Below are 14,143 nucleotides of genomic sequence, written 5' to 3'. Positions count from 1 at the left end.
CTCACCGTCTTATATAAAGTTCAGACGGAACTTTGCACGTGTCATAGTGGAGCCCTCAGGATTCCAGAGCCAGCTTTCTGACATCATAATGGGGCCTCAGAGATAAAAGCCTGGGCCCAGGCAGTGTTGGTCAGTGCTGCTCAGCAGGCAGCACTGGACTGGACTGGATTACAGCTGATACAAGGTGTGAAGGAACAAGGGGTGGCTGTGGGCATGCACTTGCTGCCGCTGCCAGTGTTTATCTGCATGGCAGCAGGGCATTTGGGCGTTGCCAGGAAGGCGTTTTTATGTAGATTCCTCCTCTTTCAGCACTGCATTGTGGTGCAAGCAAAAGAAGCAAATCCTGTCTGGCTTCCTCTCCGGCCTTTATTCACCTCCCGTGTAGCTGTGAGTGTGTGAGCCTGCAGGGCCCCATGGAATTGCCTAGAAGTAGGCTGAATCGCTGCAAGGGCTGAACAGCAGTATCGGGCAGGCTCGGGCAACGCGCGGCCCGTTCGGGTTATCGCTTCTCGGCCTTTTGGCTAAGATCAAGTGTAGTATCTGTTCTTATCAGTTTAATATCTGATACGTCCCCTATCTGGGGACCATATATTAAATGGATTTTTAGAACAGGGAGATGGAAATAGAGCTTGCTCTGTCCACTCCACGCATTGACCTGGTATTGCAGTATTTCCAGGACCGGTGCACCCTTTCCTTATGTGTTGACTAAAAGCAGATTCCAAAAGTGTTTTTTGTCTTTGCTATTGTTTCTGTCTTTCTGAAGGGATCTCCCCTTTTAATCCCATTATTTCAACACCTGTTGGACAATGCATGAGTGATAATGAGCTCATTGATTAAATGCAATTAATGAATAGATTGCCACCTCTTGTTGTGTGTCGTCTGTGTTTCTGTGTTTCCGGCATTTCACATTGGAACACCTCATTCACCTTCCTTGTCTTCTCTCCGCCCTCCCTTTTAGGTAAGTTAAAGAGCTGCACCTGAGCCAGCCACTGATTGATTGATTGATTGATTGATTGATTGATTGATTGATTGATTGATTGATTGATGCAGCACAACAGTCAAATAGTGGAGTGGAGTAGGGGAACAGCAAACAGCCAATAAAGCAGCCCGCCCGCTCGCCTGCCCGCCACAATGGACCTACCTGTGTACACTAGATGGATGTGATGGAATGTACTGTCGTCCCTACATTTCAAGAAGAAGTAAGAATTGCAGTTGCAACAAAGCCTTGCTTGCCTACAAAGAGAGCAGCAATTTGGATTTGTTACTATGTTACCTAGAAGAATAACAAACTGTGCAAGGATGGAGGTTGTAGGAGCAAGGAGAAGTTGTCTGTAAAGTTGGTGGATGCCTATTTTCCATTTTGCAGTCCCTTGTCTCCCTCTTGTGGCCTCCTGGAGGCAACTAGCTGTGCAAAAAAAAGACAGCCTGGCGGCCGGCTGTTGCAGTGTTGCCCTCTCAGGCAAAACTGAGTGACTGACTGAGCCTCACCGTCTTATATAAAGTTCAGACGGAACTTTGCACGTGTCATAGTGGAGCCCTCAGGATTCCAGAGCCAGCTTTCTGACATCATAATGGGGCCTCAGAGATAAAAGCCTGGGCCCAGGCAGTGTTGGTCAGTGCTGCTCAGCAGGCAGCACTGGACTGGACTGGATTACAGCTGATACAAGGTGTGAAGGAACAAGGGGTGGCTGTGGGCATGCACTTGCTGCCGCTGCCAGTGTTTATCTGCATGGCAGCAGGGCATTTGGGCGTTGCCAGGAAGGCGTTTTTATGTAGATTCCTCCTCTTTCAGCACTGCATTGTGGTGCAAGCAAAAGAAGCAAATCCTGTCTGGCTTCCTCTCCGGCCTTTATTCACCTCCCGTGTAGCTGTGAGTGTGTGAGCCTGCAGGGCCCCATGGAATTGCCTAGAAGTAGGCTGAATCGCTGCAAGGGCTGAACAGCAGTATCGGGCAGGCTCGGGCAACGCGCGGCCCGTTCGGGTTATCGCTTCTCGGCCTTTTGGCTAAGATCAAGTGTAGTATCTGTTCTTATCAGTTTAATATCTGATACGTCCCCTATCTGGGGACCATATATTAAATGGATTTTTAGAACAGGGAGATGGAAATAGAGCTTGCTCTGTCCACTCCACGCATTGACCTGGTATTGCAGTATTTCCAGGACCGGTGCACCCTTTCCTTATGTGTTGACTAAAAGCAGATTCCAAAAGTGTTTTTTGTCTTTGCTATTGTTTCTGTCTTTCTGAAGGGATCTCCCCTTTTAATCCCATTATTTCAACACCTGTTGGACAATGCATGAGTGATAATGAGCTCATTGATTAAATGCAATTAATGAATAGATTGCCACCTCTTGTTGTGTGTCGTCTGTGTTTCTGTGTTTCCGGCATTTCACATTGGAACACCTCATTCACCTTCCTTGTCTTCTCTCCGCCCTCCCTTTTAGGTAAGTTAAAGAGCTGCACCTGAGCCAGCCACTGATTGATTGATTGATTGATTGATTGATTGATTGATTGATTGATTGATTGATTGATGCAGCACAACAGTCAAATAGTGGAGTGGAGTAGGGGAACAGCAAACAGCCAATAAAGCAGCCCGCCCGCTCGCCTGCCCGCCACAATGGACCTACCTGTGTACACTAGATGGATGTGATGGAATGTACTGTCGTCCCTACATTTCAAGAAGAAGTAAGAATTGCAGTTGCAACAAAGCCTTGCTTGCCTACAAAGAGAGCAGCAATTTGGATTTGTTACTATGTTACCTAGAAGAATAACAAACTGTGCAAGGATGGAGGTTGTAGGAGCAAGGAGAAGTTGTCTGTAAAGTTGGTGGATGCCTATTTTCCATTTTGCAGTCCCTTGTCTCCCTCTTGTGGCCTCCTGGAGGCAACTAGCTGTGCAAAAAAAAAGACAGCCTGGCGGCCGGCTGTTGCAGTGTTGCCCTCTCAGGCAACACTGAGTGACTGACTGAGCCTCACCGTCTTATATAAAGTTCAGACGGAACTTTGCACGTGTCATAGTGGAGCCCTCAGGATTCCAGAGCCAGCTTTCTGACATCATAATGGGGCCTCAGAGATAAAAGCCTGGGCCCAGGCAGTGTTGGTCAGTGCTGCTCAGCAGGCAGCACTGGACTGGACTGGATTACAGCTGATACAAGGTGTGAAGGAACAAGGGGTGGCTGTGGGCATGCACTTGCTGCCGCTGCCAGTGTTTATCTGCATGGCAGCAGGGCATTTGGGCGTTGCCAGGAAGGCGTTTTTATGTAGATTCCTCCTCTTTCAGCACTGCATTGTGGTGCAAGCAAAAGAAGCAAATCCTGTCTGGCTTCCTCTCCGGCCTTTATTCACCTCCCGTGTAGCTGTGAGTGTGTGAGCCTGCAGGGCCCCATGGAATTGCCTAGAAGTAGGCTGAATCGCTGCAAGGGCTGAACAGCAGTACCGGGCAGGCTCGGGCAACGCGCGGCCCGTTCGGGTTATCGCTTCTCGGCCTTTTGGCTAAGATCAAGTGTAGTATCTGTTCTTATCAGTTTAATATCTGATACGTCCCCTATCTGGGGACCATATATTAAATGGATTTTTAGAACAGGGAGATGGAAATAGAGCTTGCTCTGTCCACTCCACGCATTGACCTGGTATTGCAGTATTTCCAGGACCGGTGCACCCTTTCCTTATGTGTTGACTAAAAGCAGATTCCAAAAGTGTTTTTTGTCTTTGCTATTGTTTCTGTCTTTCTGAAGGGATCTCCCCTTTTAATCCCATTATTTCAACACCTGTTGGACAATGCATGAGTGATAATGAGCTCATTGATTAAATGCAATTAATGAATAGATTGCCACCTCTTGTTGTGTGTCGTCTGTGTTTCTGTGTTTCCGGCATTTCACATTGGAACACCTCATTCACCTTCCTTGTCTTCTCTCCGCCCTCCCTTTTAGGTAAGTTAAAGAGCTGCACCTGAGCCAGCCACTGATTGATTGATTGATTGATTGATTGATTGATTGATTGATTGATTGATTGATTGATTGATTGATGCAGCACAACAGTCAAATAGTGGAGTGGAGTAGGGGAACAGCAAACAGCCAATAAAGCAGCCCGCCCGCTCGCCTGCCCGCCACAATGGACCTACCTGTGTACACTAGATGGATGTGATGGAATGTACTGTCGTCCCTACATTTCAAGAAGAAGTAAGAATTGCAGTTGCAACAAAGCCTTGCTTGCCTACAAAGAGAGCAGCAATTTGGATTTGTTACTATGTTACCTAGAAGAATAACAAACTGTGCAAGGATGGAGGTTGTAGGAGCAAGGAGAAGTTGTCTGTAAAGTTGGTGGATGCCTATTTTCCATTTTGCAGTCCCTTGTCTCCCTCTTGTGGCCTCCTGGAGGCAACTAGCTGTGCAAAAAAAAGACAGCCTGGTGGCCGGCTGTTGCAGTGTTGCCCTGTCAGGCAACACTGAGTGACTGACTGAGCCTCACCGTCTTATATAAAGTTCAGACGGAACTTTGCACGTGTCATAGTGGAGCCCTCAGGATTCCAGAGCCAGCTTTCTGACATCATAATGGGGCCTCAGAGATAAAAGCCTGGGCCCAGGCAGTGTTGGTCAGTGCTGCTCAGCAGGCAGCACTGGACTGGACTGGATTACAGCTGATACAAGGTGTGAAGGAACAAGGGGTGGCTGTGGGCATGCACTTGCTGCCGCTGCCAGTGTTTATCTGCATGGCAGCAGGGCATTTGGGCGTTGCCAGGAAGGCGTTTTTATGTAGATTCCTCCTCTTTCAGCACTGCATTGTGGTGCAAGCAAAAGAAGCAAATCCTGTCTGGCTTCCTCTCCGGCCTTTATTCACCTCCCGTGTAGCTGTGAGTGTGTGAGCCTGCAGGGCCCCATGGAATTGCCTAGAAGTAGGCTGAATCGCTGCAAGGGCTGAACAGCAGTATCGGGCAGGCTCGGGCAACGCGCGGCCCGTTCGGGTTATCGCTTCTCGGCCTTTTGGCTAAGATCAAGTGTAGTATCTGTTCTTATCAGTTTAATATCTGATACGTCCCCTATCTGGGGACCATATATTAAATGGATTTTTAGAACAGGGAGATGGAAATAGAGCTTGCTCTGTCCACTCCACGCATTGACCTGGTATTGCAGTATTTCCAGGACCGGTGCACCCTTTCCTTATGTGTTGACTAAAAGCAGATTCCAAAAGTGTTTTTTGTCTTTGCTATTGTTTCTGTCTTTCTGAAGGGATCTCCCCTTTTAATCCCATTATTTCAACACCTGTTGGACAATGCATGAGTGATAATGAGCTCATTGATTAAATGCAATTAATGAATAGATTGCCACCTCTTGTTGTGTGTCGTCTGTGTTTCTGTGTTTCCGGCATTTCACATTGGAACACCTCATTCACCTTCCTTGTCTTCTCTCCGCCCTCCCTTTTAGGTAAGTTAAAGAGCTGCACCTGAGCCAGCCACTGATTGATTGATTGATTGATTGATTGATTGATTGATTGATTGATTGATGCAGCACAACAGTCAAATAGTGGAGTGGAGTAGGGGAACAGCAAACAGCCAATAAAGCAGCCCGCCCGCTCGCCTGCCCGCCACAATGGACCTACCTGTGTACACTAGATGGATGTGATGGAATGTACTGTCGTCCCTACATTTCAAGAAGAAGTAAGAATTGCAGTTGCAACAAAGCCTTGCTTGCCTACAAAGAGAGCAGCAATTTGGATTTGTTACTATGTTACCTAGAAGAATAACAAACTGTGCAAGGATGGAGGTTGTAGGAGCAAGGAGAAGTTGTCTGTAAAGTTGGTGGATGCCTATTTTCCATTTTGCAGTCCCTTGTCTCCCTCTTGTGGCCTCCTGGAGGCAACTAGCTGTGCAAAAAAAAGACAGCCTGGCGGCCGGCTGTTGCAGTGTTGCCCTCTCAGGCAACACTGAGTGACTGACTGAGCCTCACCGTCTTATATAAAGTTCAGACGGAACTTTGCACGTGTCATAGTGGAGCCCTCAGGATTCCAGAGCCAGCTTTCTGACATCATAATGGGGCCTCAGAGATAAAAGCCTGGGCCCAGGCAGTGTTGGTCAGTGCTGCTCAGCAGGCAGCACTGGACTGGACTGGATTACAGCTGATACAAGGTGTGAAGGAACAAGGGGTGGCTGTGGGCATGCACTTGCTGCCGCTGCCAGTGTTTATCTGCATGGCAGCAGGGCATTTGGGCGTTGCCAGGAAGGCGTTTTTATGTAGATTCCTCCTCTTTCAGCACTGCATTGTGGTGCAAGCAAAAGAAGCAAATCCTGTCTGGCTTCCTCTCCGGCCTTTATTCACCTCCCGTGTAGCTGTGAGTGTGTGAGCCTGCAGGGCCCCATGGAATTGCCTAGAAGTAGGCTGAATCGCTGCAAGGGCTGAACAGCAGTATCGGGCAGGCTCGGGCAACGCGCGGCCCGTTCGGGTTATCGCTTCTCGGCCTTTTGGCTAAGATCAAGTGTAGTATCTGTTCTTATCAGTTTAATATCTGATACGTCCCCTATCTGGGGACCATATATTAAATGGATTTTTAGAACAGGGAGATGGAAATAGAGCTTGCTCTGTCCACTCCACGCATTGACCTGGTATTGCAGTATTTCCAGGACCGGTGCACCCTTTCCTTATGTGTTGACTAAAAGCAGATTCCAAAAGTGTTTTTTGTCTTTGCTATTGTTTCTGTCTTTCTGAAGGGATCTCCCCTTTTAATCCCATTATTTCAACACCTGTTGGACAATGCATGAGTGATAATGAGCTCATTGATTAAATGCAATTAATGAATAGATTGCCACCTCTTGTTGTGTGTCGTCTGTGTTTCTGTGTTTCCGGCATTTCACATTGGAACACCTCATTCACCTTCCTTGTCTTCTCTCCGCCCTCCCTTTTAGGTAAGTTAAAGAGCTGCACCTGAGCCAGCCACTGATTGATTGATTGATTGATTGATTGATTGATGCAGCACAACAGTCAAATAGTGGAGTGGAGTAGGGGAACAGCAAACAGCCAATAAAGCAGCCCGCCCGCTCGCCTGCCCGCCACAATGGACCTACCTGTGTACACTAGATGGATGTGATGGAATGTACTGTCGTCCCTACATTTCAAGAAGAAGTAAGAATTGCAGTTGCAACAAAGCCTTGCTTGCCTACAAAGAGAGCAGCAATTTGGATTTGTTACTATGTTACCTAGAAGAATAACAAACTGTGCAAGGATGGAGGTTGTAGGAGCAAGGAGAAGTTGTCTGTAAAGTTGGTGGATGCCTATTTTCCATTTTGCAGTCCCTTGTCTCCCTCTTGTGGCCTCCTGGAGGCAACTAGCTGTGCAAAAAAAAGACAGCCTGGTGGCCGGCTGTTGCAGTGTTGCCCTCTCAGGCAACACTGAGTGACTGACTGAGCCTCACCGTCTTATATAAAGTTCAGACGGAACTTTGCACGTGTCATAGTGGAGCCCTCAGGATTCCAGAGCCAGCTTTCTGACATCATAATGGGGCCTCAGAGATAAAAGCCTGGGCCCAGGCAGTGTTGGTCAGTGCTGCTCAGCAGGCAGCACTGGACTGGACTGGATTACAGCTGATACAAGGTGTGAAGGAACAAGGGGTGGCTGTGGGCATGCACTTGCTGCCGCTGCCAGTGTTTATCTGCATGGCAGCAGGGCATTTGGGCGTTGCCAGGAAGGCGTTTTTATGTAGATTCCTCCTCTTTCAGCACTGCATTGTGGTGCAAGCAAAAGAAGCAAATCCTGTCTGGCTTCCTCTCCGGCCTTTATTCACCTCCCGTGTAGCTGTGAGTGTGTGAGCCTGCAGGGCCCCATGGAATTGCCTAGAAGTAGGCTGAATCGCTGCAAGGGCTGAACAGCAGTATCGGGCAGGCTCGGGCAACGCGCGGCCCGTTCGGGTTATCGCTTCTCGGCCTTTTGGCTAAGATCAAGTGTAGTATCTGTTCTTATCAGTTTAATATCTGATACGTCCCCTATCTGGGGACCATATATTAAATGGATTTTTAGAACAGGGAGATGGAAATAGAGCTTGCTCTGTCCACTCCACGCATTGACCTGGTATTGCAGTATTTCCAGGACCGGTGCACCCTTTCCTTATGTGTTGACTAAAAGCAGATTCCAAAAGTGTTTTTTGTCTTTGCTATTGTTTCTGTCTTTCTGAAGGGATCTCCCCTTTTAATCCCATTATTTCAACACCTGTTGGACAATGCATGAGTGATAATGAGCTCATTGATTAAATGCAATTAATGAATAGATTGCCACCTCTTGTTGTGTGTCGTCTGTGTTTCTGTGTTTCCGGCATTTCACATTGGAACACCTCATTCACCTTCCTTGTCTTCTCTCCGCCCTCCCTTTTAGGTAAGTTAAAGAGCTGCACCTGAGCCAGCCACTGATTGATTGATTGATTGATTGATTGATTGATTGATTGATTGATTGATTGATTGATGCAGCACAACAGTCAAATAGTGGAGTGGAGTAGGGGAACAGCAAACAGCCAATAAAGCAGCCCGCCCGCTCGCCTGCCCGCCACAATGGACCTACCTGTGTACACTAGATGGATGTGATGGAATGTACTGTCGTCCCTACATTTCAAGAAGAAGTAAGAATTGCAGTTGCAACAAAGCCTTGCTTGCCTACAAAGAGAGCAGCAATTTGGATTTGTTACTATGTTACCTAGAAGAATAACAAACTGTGCAAGGATGGAGGTTGTAGGAGCAAGGAGAAGTTGTCTGTAAAGTTGGTGGATGCCTATTTTCCATTTTGCAGTCCCTTGTCTCCCTCTTGTGGCCTCCTGGAGGCAACTAGCTGTGCAAAAAAAAGACAGCCTGGCGGCCGGCTGTTGCAGTGTTGCCCTCTCAGGCAACACTGAGTGACTGACTGAGCCTCACCGTCTTATATAAAGTTCAGACGGAACTTTGCACGTGTCATAGTGGAGCCCTCAGGATTCCAGAGCCAGCTTTCTGACATCATAATGGGGCCTCAGAGATAAAAGCCTGGGCCCAGGCAGTGTTGGTCAGTGCTGCTCAGCAGGCAGCACTGGACTGGACTGGATTACAGCTGATACAAGGTGTGAAGGAACAAGGGGTGGCTGTGGGCATGCACTTGCTGCCGCTGCCAGTGTTTATCTGCATGGCAGCAGGGCATTTGGGCGTTGCCAGGAAGGCGTTTTTATGTAGATTCCTCCTCTTTCAGCACTGCATTGTGGTGCAAGCAAAAGAAGCAAATCCTGTCTGGCTTCCTCTCCGGCCTTTATTCACCTCCCGTGTAGCTGTGAGTGTGTGAGCCTGCAGGGCCCCATGGAATTGCCTAGAAGTAGGCTGAATCGCTGCAAGGGCTGAACAGCAGTATCGGGCAGGCTCGGGCAACGCGCGGCCCGTTCGGGTTATCGCTTCTCGGCCTTTTGGCTAAGATCAAGTGTAGTATCTGTTCTTATCAGTTTAATATCTGATACGTCCCCTATCTGGGGACCATATATTAAATGGATTTTTAGAACAGGGAGATGGAAATAGAGCTTGCTCTGTCCACTCCACGCATTGACCTGGTATTGCAGTATTTCCAGGACCGGTGCACCCTTTCCTTATGTGTTGACTAAAAGCAGATTCCAAAAGTGTTTTTTGTCTTTGCTATTGTTTCTGTCTTTCTGAAGGGATCTCCCCTTTTAATCCCATTATTTCAACACCTGTTGGACAATGCATGAGTGATAATGAGCTCATTGATTAAATGCAATTAATGAATAGATTGCCACCTCTTGTTGTGTGTCGTCTGTGTTTCTGTGTTTCCGGCATTTCACATTGGAACACCTCATTCACCTTCCTTGTCTTCTCTCCGCCCTCCCTTTTAGGTAAGTTAAAGAGCTGCACCTGAGCCAGCCACTGATTGATTGATTGATTGATTGATTGATTGATTGATTGATTGATTGATTGATGCAGCACAACAGTCAAATAGTGGAGTGGAGTAGGGGAACAGCAAACAGCCAATAAAGCAGCCCGCCCGCTCGCCTGCCCGCCACAATGGACCTACCTGTGTACACTAGATGGATGTGATGGAATGTACTGTCGTCCCTACATTTCAAGAAGAAGTAAGAATTGCAGTTGCAACAAAGCCTTGCTTGCCTACAAAGAGAGCAGCAATTTGGATTTGTTACTATGTTACCTAGAAGAATAACAAACTGTGCAAGGATGGAGGTTGTAGGAGCAAGGAGAAGTTGTCTGTAAAGTTGGTGGATGCCTATTTTCCATTTTGCAGTCCCTTGTCTCCCTCTTGTGGCCTCCTGGAGGCAACTAGCTGTGCAAAAAAAAGACAGCCTGACGGCCGGCTGTTGCAGTGTTGCCCTCTCAGGCAACACTGAGTGACTGACTGAGCCTCACCGTCTTATATAAAGTTCAGACGGAACTTTGCACGTGTCATAGTGGAGCCCTCAGGATTCCAGAGCCAGCTTTCTGACATCATAATGGGGCCTCAGAGATAAAAGCCTGGGCCCAGGCAGTGTTGGTCAGTGCTGCTCAGCAGGCAGCACTGGACTGGACTTGATTACAGCTGATACAAGGTGTGAAGGAACAAGGGGTGGCTGTGGGCATGCACTTGCTGCCGCTGCCAGTGTTTATCTGCATGGCAGCAGGGCATTTGGGCGTTGCCAGGAAGGCGTTTTTATGTAGATTCCTCCTCTTTCAGCACTGCATTGTGGTGCAAGCAAAAGAAGCAAATCCTGTCTGGCTTCCTCTCCGGCCTTTATTCACCTCCCGTGTAGCTGTGAGTGTGTGAGCCTGCAGGGCCCCATGGAATTGCCTAGAAGTAGGCTGAATCGCTGCAAGGGCTGAACAGCAGTATCGGGCAGGCTCGGGCAACGCGCGGCCCGTTCGGGTTATCGCTTCTCGGCCTTTTGGCTAAGATCAAGTGTAGTATCTGTTCTTATCAGTTTAATATCTGATACGTCCCCTATCTGGGGACCATATATTAAATGGATTTTTAGAACAGGGAGATGGAAATAGAGCTTGCTCTGTCCACTCCACGCATTGACCTGGTATTGCAGTATTTCCAGGACCGGTGCACCCTTTCCTTATGTGTTGACTAAAAGCAGATTCCAAAAGTGTTTTTTGTCTTTGCTATTGTTTCTGTCTTTCTGAAGGGATCTCCCCTTTTAATCCCATTATTTCAACACCTGTTGGACAATGCATGAGTGATAATGAGCTCATTGATTAAATGCAATTAATGAATAGATTGCCACCTCTTGTTGTGTGTCGTCTGTGTTTCTGTGTTTCCGGCATTTCACATTGGAACACCTCATTCACCTTCCTTGTCTTCTCTCCGCCCTCCCTTTTAGGTAAGTTAAAGAGCTGCACCTGAGCCAGCCACTGATTGATTGATTGATTGATTGATTGATTGATTGATGCAGCACAACAGTCAAATAGTGGAGTGGAGTAGGGGAACAGCAAACAGCCAATAAAGCAGCCCGCCCGCTCGCCTGCCCGCCACAATGGACCTACCTGTGTACACTAGATGGATGTGATGGAATGTACTGTCGTCCCTACATTTCAAGAAGAAGTAAGAATTGCAGTTGCAACAAAGCCTTGCTTGCCTACAAAGAGAGCAGCAATTTGGATTTGTTACTATGTTACCTAGAAGAATAACAAACTGTGCAAGGATGGAGGTTGTAGGAGCAAGGAGAAGTTGTCTGTAAAGTTGGTGGATGCCTATTTTCCATTTTGCAGTCCCTTGTCTCGGCCTCCTGGAGGCAACTAGCTGTGCAAAAAAAAGACAGCCTGGTGGCCGGCTGTTGCAGTGTTGCCCTCTCAGGCAACACTGAGTGACTGACTGAGCCTCACCGTCTTATATAAAGTTCAGACGGAACTTTGCACGTGTCATAGTGGAGCCCTCAGGATTCCAGAGCCAGCTTTCTGACATCATAATGGGGCCTCAGAGATAAAAGCCTGGGCCCAGGCAGTGTTGGTCAGTGCTGCTCAGCAGGCAGCACTGGACTGGACTGGATTACAGCTGATACAAGGTGTGAAGGAACAAGGGGTGGCTGTGGGCATGCACTTGCTGCCGCTGCCAGTGTTTATCTGCATGGCAGCAGGGCATTTGGGCGTTGCCAGGAAGGCGTTTTTATGTAGATTCCTCCTCTTTCAGCACTGCATTGTGGTGCAAGCAAAAGAAGCAAATCCTGTCTGGCTTCCTCTCCGGCCTTTATTCACCTCCCGTGTAGCTGTGAGTGTGTGAGCCTGCAGGGCCCCATGGAATTGCCTAGAAGTAGGCTGAATCGCTGCAAGGGCTGAACAGCAGTATCGGGCAGGCTCGGGCAACGCGCGGCCCGTTCGGGTTATCGCTTCTCGGCCTTTTGGCTAAGATCAAGTGTAGTATCTATTCTTATCAGTTTAATATCTGATACGTCCCCTATCTGGGGACCATATATTAAATGGATTTTTAGAACAGGGAGATGGAAATAGAGCTTGCTCTGTCCACTCCACGCATTGACCTGGTATTGCAGTATTTCCAGGACCGGTGCACCCTTTCCTTATGTGTTGACTAAAAGCAGATTCCAAAAGTGTTTTTTGTCTTTGCTATTGTTTCTGTCTTTCTGAAGGGATCTCCCCTTTTAATCCCATTATTTCAACACCTGTTGGACAATGCATGAGTGATAATGAGCTCATTGATTAAATGCAATTAATGAATAGATTGCCACCTCTTGTTGTGTGTCGTCTGTGTTTCTGTGTTTCCGGCATTTCACATTGGAACACCTCATTCACCTTCCTTGTCTTCTCTCCGCCCTCCCTTTTAGGTAAGTTAAAGAGCTGCACCTGAGCCAGCCACTGATTGATTGATTGATTGATTGATTGATTGATTGATTGATGCAGCACAACAGTCAAATAGTGGAGTGGAGTAGGGGAACAGCAAACAGCCAATAAAGCAGCCCGCCCGCTCGCCTGCCCGCCACAATGGACCTACCTGTGTACACTAGATGGATGTGATGGAATGTACTGTCGTCCCTACATTTCAAGAAGAAGTAAGAATTGCAGTTGCAACAAAGCCTTGCTTGCCTACAAAGAGAGCAGCAATTTGGATTTGTTACTATGTTACCTAGAAGAATAACAAACTGTGCAAGGATGGAGGTTGTAGGAGCAAGGAGAAGTTGTCTGTAAAGTTGGTGGATGCCTATTTTCCATTTTGCAGTCCCTTGTCTCCCTCTTGTGGCCTCCTGGAGGCAACTAGCTGTGCAAAAAAAAGACAGCCTGGCGGCCGGCTGTTGCAGTGTTGCCCTCTCAGGCAACACTGAGTGACTGACTGAGCCTCACCGTCTTATATAAAGTTCAGACGGAACTTTGCACGTGTCATAGTGGAGCCCTCAGGATTCCAGAGCCAGCTTTCTGACATCATAATGGGGCCTCAGAGATAAAAGCCTGGGCCCAGGCAGTGTTGGTCAGTGCTGCTCAGCAGGCAGCACTGGACTGGACTGGATTACAGCTGATACAAGGTGTGAAGGAACAAGGGGTGGCTGTGGGCATGCACTTGCTGCCGCTGCCAGTGTTTATCTGCATGGCAGCAGGGCATTTGGGCGTTGCCAGGAAGGCGTTTTTATGTAGATTCCTCCTCTTTCAGCACTGCATTGTGGTGCAAGCAAAAGAAGCAAATCCTGTCTGGCTTCCTCTCCGGCCTTTATTCACCTCCCGTGTAGCTGTGAGTGTGTGAGCCTGCAGGGCCCCATGGAATTGCCTAGAAGTAGGCTGAATCGCTGCAAGGGCTGAACAGCAGTATCGGGCAGGCTCGGGCAACGCGCGGCCCGTTCGGGTTATCGCTTCTCGGCCTTTTGGCTAAGATCAAGTGTAGTATCTGTTCTTATCAGTTTAATATCTGATACGTCCCCTATCTGGGGACCATATATTAAATGGATTTTTAGAACAGGGAGATGGAAATAGAGCTTGCTCTGTCCACTCCACGCATTGACCTGGTATTGCAGTATTTCCAGGACCGGTGCACCCTTTCCTTATGTGTTGACTAAAAGCAGATTCCAAAAGTGTTTTTTGTCTTTGCTATTGTTTCTGTCTTTCTGAAGGGATCTCCCCTTTTAATCCCATTATTTCAACACCTGTTGGACAATGCATGAGTGATAATGAGCTCATTGATTAAATGCAATTAATGAATAGATTGCCACCTCTT

At 47.8% G+C, this 14,143-nt stretch overlaps 10 non-coding genes across 10 annotated transcripts; all 10 read left to right on the top strand.

Moving 5' to 3' along the window:
• Window positions 1-501: 501 nt before the first annotated feature.
• LOC142695880 (U2 spliceosomal RNA) lies at window positions 502-692 on the top strand. Its single transcript, XR_012863897.1, has one exon. It is a non-coding gene; the product is annotated as a U2 spliceosomal RNA (small nuclear RNA).
• A 1,292-nt stretch (window positions 693-1,984) lies between these two features.
• On the top strand, window positions 1,985-2,175 carry LOC142695879 (U2 spliceosomal RNA). Its single transcript, XR_012863896.1, has one exon. It is a non-coding gene; the product is annotated as a U2 spliceosomal RNA (small nuclear RNA).
• Window positions 2,176-3,468: 1,293 nt separating this feature from the next.
• On the top strand, window positions 3,469-3,659 carry LOC142695878 (U2 spliceosomal RNA). The gene has a single exon (XR_012863895.1). It is a non-coding gene; the product is annotated as a U2 spliceosomal RNA (small nuclear RNA).
• A 1,300-nt stretch (window positions 3,660-4,959) lies between these two features.
• Window positions 4,960-5,150, top strand: LOC142695876 (U2 spliceosomal RNA). Its single transcript, XR_012863894.1, has one exon. It is a non-coding gene; the product is annotated as a U2 spliceosomal RNA (small nuclear RNA).
• A 1,284-nt stretch (window positions 5,151-6,434) lies between these two features.
• On the top strand, window positions 6,435-6,625 carry LOC142695874 (U2 spliceosomal RNA). The gene has a single exon (XR_012863892.1). It is a non-coding gene; the product is annotated as a U2 spliceosomal RNA (small nuclear RNA).
• A 1,268-nt stretch (window positions 6,626-7,893) lies between these two features.
• Window positions 7,894-8,084, top strand: LOC142695873 (U2 spliceosomal RNA). The gene has a single exon (XR_012863891.1). It is a non-coding gene; the product is annotated as a U2 spliceosomal RNA (small nuclear RNA).
• Window positions 8,085-9,376: 1,292 nt separating this feature from the next.
• Window positions 9,377-9,567, top strand: LOC142695872 (U2 spliceosomal RNA). The gene has a single exon (XR_012863890.1). It is a non-coding gene; the product is annotated as a U2 spliceosomal RNA (small nuclear RNA).
• Window positions 9,568-10,855: 1,288 nt separating this feature from the next.
• Window positions 10,856-11,046, top strand: LOC142695871 (U2 spliceosomal RNA). Its single transcript, XR_012863889.1, has one exon. It is a non-coding gene; the product is annotated as a U2 spliceosomal RNA (small nuclear RNA).
• A 1,264-nt stretch (window positions 11,047-12,310) lies between these two features.
• Window positions 12,311-12,501, top strand: LOC142696067 (U2 spliceosomal RNA). Its single transcript, XR_012864066.1, has one exon. It is a non-coding gene; the product is annotated as a U2 spliceosomal RNA (small nuclear RNA).
• Window positions 12,502-13,777: 1,276 nt separating this feature from the next.
• LOC142695870 (U2 spliceosomal RNA) lies at window positions 13,778-13,968 on the top strand. The gene has a single exon (XR_012863888.1). It is a non-coding gene; the product is annotated as a U2 spliceosomal RNA (small nuclear RNA).
• Window positions 13,969-14,143: the final 175 nt, after the last annotated feature.

Source organism: Rhinoderma darwinii (genome assembly GCF_050947455.1).
Source record: "Rhinoderma darwinii isolate aRhiDar2 chromosome 5 unlocalized genomic scaffold, aRhiDar2.hap1 SUPER_5_unloc_49, whole genome shotgun sequence".
Taxonomy (NCBI): Eukaryota; Metazoa; Chordata; class Amphibia; order Anura; family Rhinodermatidae; genus Rhinoderma; species Rhinoderma darwinii.
The sequence above is the reverse complement of the archived record's forward strand: the minus strand, read 5'-3'. Positions and strand labels throughout refer to the sequence as shown.